The sequence below is a fragment of the Delphinus delphis genome, chromosome 3, assembly GCF_949987515.2.
Source record: "Delphinus delphis chromosome 3, mDelDel1.2, whole genome shotgun sequence".
In the NCBI taxonomy this organism is placed as follows: Eukaryota; Metazoa; Chordata; class Mammalia; order Artiodactyla; family Delphinidae; genus Delphinus; species Delphinus delphis.
In genome coordinates this window covers 3059463-3066357 of record NC_082685.1, presented here as the reverse complement: position 1 = coordinate 3066357, position 6895 = coordinate 3059463, and the positions used below count along the sequence as shown (strand labels likewise).

The following is a 6895-nucleotide window of genomic DNA, read 5'->3' as shown; positions in this document are numbered from 1 at the left end:
ATCTCACTTATATGTGAAATCTAAAATACGACACAAATGAACTTGTCTACGAAACAAAAACAGACTCACAGACATAGAGAACAGACTTGTGGTTGCCAAGGGGCAGAAAGAGTGAGGGAGGGTTGGTTTGGGAGTTTGGGGTTAGCAGATGCAAACTATTAAATATAGGATGGATAAACTACAAGGTCCTACTGTCTAGCACAGGGAACTATATTCAATATCCTGTGATTAGCCATAATGGAAAAGAAAAAGAGTTTTATTTATAGGTTCCATCCCTAACTGAGCTGGCCCATCCCCTCCCATGGTTCTAAGTGCAGCCCGAGGCTGCAGACTTCCTACCATGGTCTTCAGCTCCAGAGCAAGCCACCTGCAAACCAGCCGCATCTTCTCAGGGGCTGGCAACTCTCCTTTGCCACTAATTCCAAGACACATCCAGATAGCAAAAATGTGACCATGAAAAGAAACTCAGGCATGTTCAAATCAAGGAAATAACATTCTTATCTCTGTTTAGCACTTGCTTAATTTTAGAATAGCTTAGAGTTACAAAAATGTTGCAAAGATCTGTACAGAGTGTACAGAATGCCAGTGGACCCCGACCCAGTACCCTTATTTCCAACACATTAGTACGACATGTTTATCCAACTAAGGAACCAAGGTGGATACATTACGATTAACTAAAGTCCACACTTTATTAGAATTTCCCTAGTTTTCCCCTAAGGTCCTTTTTCTGTCCCAGTCTCCTCTGGGCTGTGACATTTCTAAGACATCCCTGGGTTTTGATACCTTGAAAGTTTTGAGGAGGACTGGTCAGGTATTTTGTCCCTCAATTTGTTTATCTGTTTGTATTCTGATGTTTTTCTTATGGTTGGTCTGGAGTTACGGGGTTTGGGGTGGAAGATCCAGACAGAGATAAAAATGCCGTTCTCCTCAGGTCACATCAAGGATACACACCATCAGTGGGACTTATGACAAACGAATTTACCCTTGATCACCTGGCCAGTATCGTCTTTTTTTTTTTTTTTTTTTTTTTTCTGCGTTTGGTCTTCGTTGCTGCGCGCAGGCTTTCTCTAGTTGCGGCGAGCGGGGGCTACTCTTTGTTGTGGTGTGTGGGCTTCTCATTGCAGTGGCTTCTCTTGTTCCGGAGCACGGGCTCTAGGCATGCGGTCTTCAGTAGTTGTGGCTCGCAGGCTCGGTAGTTGTGGCTTGCGGGCTCTAGAGTGCAGGCTCAGTAGTTGTGGCGCGAGCTTAGGTGCTCCACGGCATGTGGGATCTTCCCGGCCCAGAGCTCGAACCCGTGTCCCCTGCATTGGCAGGCGGATTCTTAACCACTGCACCATCAAGGAAGTCCCCAGTATTGTCTTTTAACCCTCAGGTGGACATTCCTCTTCCTCAAGGGGCCAAAATTAAAGACACAGACAACGCGGAGTGCTGGTTCAGGTGGGAGCCACTGGAACACCCGTATCTTCCTGGTGGGAGTGCAGATTGGAGCAGCCACTTTGGAAAACTGTCCAGCGTGATCCACCAGAGCTGACATTACTACTCTAGGTCTCAGCAGTTCCCCTCCAAAGGGCACACCCAAGAGGAACATGTCTACTCCCTTCTAAAGGACGTGCACCAGAATGTCCATGGTGGTTCTATTCACAGTAGCCAACAACTGGAAATAATGTAAATGTCCTTTCAGAAGACAACGGGTGAGGGACTTCCCTGGTGGTCCAGTGGTTAAGACTCCGTGCTCCCAATGCAGGGGGCCCAGGTTGGATCTAGATCCCGCCGTGCCACAACTAAGACCTGGCACAGCCTAAATAATGGATAGTTAGATTATAGATAGATAGAAATTTATTAAACTGGTCACTTGGTAATGTGTCCTTTTTTTTTTTTTTTTTTTTTTGCGGTACGCGGGCCTCTCACTGTTGCGGAGCACAGGCTCCGGATGCGCAGGCTCAGCGGCCACGGCTCACGGGCCCAGCCGCTCTGCGGTATGTGGGATCCTCCCAGACCGGGGCACGAACCTGCGTCCCCTGCGTTGGCAGGCAGACTCTCAACCACTGCGCCACCAGGGAAGCCCCTCTGTGTCCTTTTTGTATGTATCTCATACCTCAAATAAAAATGAAAGAAAAGAATAAAATAAAACTAGGTCTGCGATGATGGAAGTGTAAAATGGTGCAGCCACTGTGGAAAACAGTTTGGTGGGTCCTCACAAAGTTAAACATAGAATTGCCATGTGATTCACTAAATTCTATTCCTAGGCAGAGAGCCAAAAGAATGGAAAACAGGGACTCCAACAGATATTTGTACACCCATGTTCATAGCAGCACCATTCACAATATGCAAAAAGCAGAAACACCTCAAATTTCCATCAACAGATGAGTGGGCAAACAAAATGTGGTCCCCCCATACAACGGAATATTATTTAGCCTTACAAAGGAAGGAAATTCTGACACTCGTTACAACATGGATGAACCCTGAGGACATGATGCTCAGTGAAATAAGGCAAGCACAAAAGGATAAATACCGTCTGATTGCACTCACACGAGGTCCTAGAGAGTCAGATCCACAGAGACAGGAAGTAGAGGGTGGGGGCCAGGGGCTGGGGGAGGGGGAGAGAGAGTCAGTGTTTCATGGGGACAGAGTTTCAGTTTGGGGAGATGGGAAAGTTCTGGAGATGGATGGTGGCGATGGCTGCCCAACAATGGGAATGTACTTCATACCAGTGAGCTGTGCACTTAAAAATGGTTAAGATGGTACATTTTATGTTTATGTGTATTTTATCACAGTTAAAAGAGAAACAGTGGTAGCAAATACAATCCTAATAAGCAGCTTTGCAGGCAAAGCTTCTGCCCCAGAAATCTGGACCCCCCTCAGCGTCCTCTTGATGCCTTCCCGATGCCTCCTTTCCTTTGTCCTGGGGTCAGTGAGCTCATTCTTGGCAAGACTGGGAGCACGGATGCATCTGTCTCAGCAGGGAAGGAGGATGAGAAATCTGTATGTCAAGGTGAAGGTCATCCAGCAGATGTAACTTTGGACAGATGTCCTCATGGAGAAAAATGGACACCATACGTTCTACGAACAAAGCAAGGTGCTGAGGGGTGTGCAGAAGAAACGCATGTTTGCACACACACACGTATATACAGTGTGCTTGCGTATGATGGGCTCTTTCTGGCTCACAAGAAACACACCACGCACGGTACCTGGAAGGGAAGAGTAGATTGCTATTCCCAGATATCCGAGTCTCTCCCAACAAGAGGACCGTGCACATCCCCACGCTCTGCCATGTGTGTTTACAGGGTCTCCCGCTGGAGTGCTCACAACATACACCCCTGCCCCACTGACCCCAGGCTTGATGATGCAGAGAAGTTATCTGCTGCTGCATACAAACCAGCACACAACTTAGAACATCCACCATGTAATACGCTCCTTGCCCTGTAGATCAGCAATTTTTCAAAAAAAATTTATTGGAACATAGTTGCTTTACAATGTTGTGTTAGTTTCTGCTACACAGCAAAGTGAATCAGTTATACACAGACATATATCCTCCCTCTCTTTTTTGGATTTCCTTCCCATTTAGGTCACCACAGAGCACCGAGTAGAGTTCCCTGTGCTCTCCAGTAGGTTCTCATTAGTTATCTATTTTATACATAGTATCAATCGTGTATATATGTCCATCTCAATCTCCCAATTCATCCCACCCTGCTCTTCCCCCTTGGTGTCCATATTTTTGTTCTCTATATCAGTGTCTCTATTTCTGCTTTGTAAATAAGATCGTCTATACCAATTTTTTCAGATTCCACATATATGCATTAATACACTATATTTGTTTTTCTCTTTCATTCTAACCAGTATGAGGTGATACCTCACTGTAGTCTTGATTTGCATTGCTCTAATGATCAGTGATGTTGAGCATCTTTTCATGTGTTTGTTGGCCATCTGTGTATCTTCTTTGGAGAAACGTCTATTTAGGTCTTCTGCCCATTTTTGGATTGGTTTGTTTGTTTTTTTGATATTGAGCTGCATGAGCTGCTTGCATATTTTGGAGATTAATCCTTTGTCAGTTGCTTCCTTTGCAAATATTTTCTCCCATTCTGAGAGTTGTCTTCTCATCTTTTTTTGTGGTTTTCTGCCATGGTTTTCTGTTCTCTGTAGCAGAAACTAACACAACATTGTAAAGCAACTCTACTCCAATAAAATTTTTTTTTAACATCAAGCCTGGGGTCAGTGGGCAGGGGTGTATGTTTTGAGAACTCTAGACCCTGTCTTTAATCAATCTTCCTTAGGGGAGAAAGCATGGGCCCTCAAAGCCTCTCCAAATGGCCTCAAGAGGTCTGGAAACTTCCATCCTTGTCCTCTTTTTTTTTTTGCCAATCATGATTCAAGGATTTATTAAGTCATACATGCAAAACATACTGCTAATCGCATTAGCAAAAGATCAATGTAAAAACACTCCACAATTCTGCAACTGTCACTTTAAAAAATTTTGTTCTAGTGGTTGAAAGGTCCAAGCTCATATTCTTGCCAGCGGGTAAGTTGTACAGAACTTCGTTAGCACGAGCACGGGGTTGACAGAACCTCACAGACCCCAAGGAACATCGTTAGGGCAAGGACAGGAAGCGTGTGCACGCTGTGAGGCAAGAGGCGGTCAGTGTTATTAGTCCAGGTGCAGTGTCGGTGATCTGCCAGGGTTTACAGTTTAAGAATATCTAAGTATTTTAAAAACTGTAAAGCTGCAACATAGAATTTTTACACCTAGTTACTAGAAAACCAAGGAAAGCACTTATAGCTTTGGATAAGGTAACATGAAAACAGGAATGCACTTTTACTAATCTACAAAAAAAAATTTCTAATGCATATTCAGAACGATTTTATAATACAAGGAGGCATATTGCTCATTAAGAAGGGGTTCTATAAGAAAAGCACTTACTAAGTTAGCAACTATGAGAATGATGAGGTCAAAGATGGATTAAATGCCCAATTTCAGGAGGGATGGGCACGTTTAAGGAAAAGGAAAAGCTTAAGAAAACACTGATAATACCGGCCTTTCTTCATCATCTACTGCATTTGACAGAAATTAACCTTTTAAAACGTGTACCCGTGACACTTTTAATAGTTTAATTATTACGTATACAATGTAGTGTAAATTAATCTCCATATTTTGTTAAAATACTGTCTTCATCCTCTGATCACAAGTGTTCCACACACTCCACCCAGTGCACCCGCGGCCAGAGCAGAATGCTTCATCGGAGGGAACACGGGAGTAAAAACTCTGTTCAAAATCTCACCAAAGCTAATACACTAATTTGTTTTAAAAATCTCACTACGAAATCAAAAAGATGGATCCAAAGAGCTGAGCTGTTACACTCGTTCATTATGACGTACAGTACAGTGTTAGGTAGTGAACGTGGGCTGGTAAATCAGGATGCGTTAAATGGCAACGTTTCAGGAAGGAGGCTGTACTGCTCTTCGCGTCTGAAACTCATTAGCGAGCGTCTGCATCTCCTGCCTCAGAAGCTAGTCTCTTCCAGACAAAGGTCTTTGAACAGTTTAGTGCTTAGTGTTCTTAGCCCAACAATGCAACTTAGTTCACAAGGTATTTTGGCAACTCTTAATCTGAGCAAGAATAGGGGCTTTGAGAAATAAGGCTTTAAGGAAGCTCGTCATCTTAGGGCTAAACTTTAATAGGATGTGAAAGTTTGAACTCTTACACTTTAAACAAACAAAACCTAGAAATTACTGATTGGTTCAAAACGGTTTTATGGAAAAACTAATCTGTAACAAAAACTTGGCATTGAGTGCGAAGGCTCCACCGTTTGAGCAAAGCGTACAAAGGGTCCTGGGGGACTGGGACAGGCGGGAGGGGCCCGGACATTCACAACAGCAGGCATTTTCTCTTCCTCTTCTTGACGGGGGGGCGGGCAGAGAACCGCCTGGATAGCTTCATCAAACACCGTCTTAAGACCTCGCTGCGTGAGCGCCGGAGCACTCCAGGTATTTGACGGCACCGATCTCCTTGGCCATGGCCAAGCCCCGCGGGTAGGTGATGGGTGTCAGCTTCTTCTCCTTCAGTTTCTCAATCGTGTCTTTATCATCCCTCAGATCAAGTTTCGTCCCCACCAGGATGATAGGAGTGTTGGGACAGTGGTGTCGCACTTCAGGGTACCACTCTGCACGAACATTTTCAAATGATGCAGGACTCACAAGAGAAAAGCAAATCAAGAATACATCCGTTTGCGGATAGGATAGGGGACGTAATCGGTCATAATCTTCTTGTCCAGATGTATCCCACAAGCCCAGATTCACCGGTTTTCCATCCACCATAACATTGGCAGAATAGTTGTCAAAGACAGTGGGGATATACTCTCCAGGAAAGGCATTGGTCGTATAACTGATCAGGAGGCAAGTTTTACCTACAGCTCCGTCTCCCACCACCACACACTTGATGGCCTGCATCTGGGCCGCTCTCTGGGCCGCGGTGGCGGCGGCCGGGCACTGAGGCGAAGAGCGGAGAGCTCGGGGCGTGGCGGGCGGGCGGGCGCGCGGCTGCGGGTGGCGGGGCGCGGGGTGCCGGGGCCGCTGTCCACGCCGCCTTGCCCTCCGCCGATGGAAAGCCGGAGCCCAGCAGTAGCCACCACCCAAAGCTGGGGAAAACTGCAGAGAAACAGCCATCCTTGTCCTCTTACAGGAACGTCAGGATATACTGCACTGAAGTCTGGTTTGCCTCCTGGAGGACCAAGATCAGAGATGAGCCAGCCCAGGCATATACCCTGAGAAAACCATAATTCAAAAAGAGTCATGTACCACAATGTTCATTGCAGCACTATTTACAATAGCAAGGAGATGGAAGCAACCTAAGTGTCCATCGACAGAGGAATGGATAAAGAAGATGCGGCTCATATATACAATG

At 45.5% G+C, this 6895-nt stretch overlaps 1 pseudogene; it reads right to left on the bottom strand.

The window, feature by feature from the left end:
* Nucleotides 1-5729: 5729 nt before the first annotated feature.
* LOC132421718 (ras-related C3 botulinum toxin substrate 1 pseudogene) lies at nucleotides 5730-6577 on the bottom strand (annotated as a pseudogene).
* Nucleotides 6578-6895: the final 318 nt, after the last annotated feature.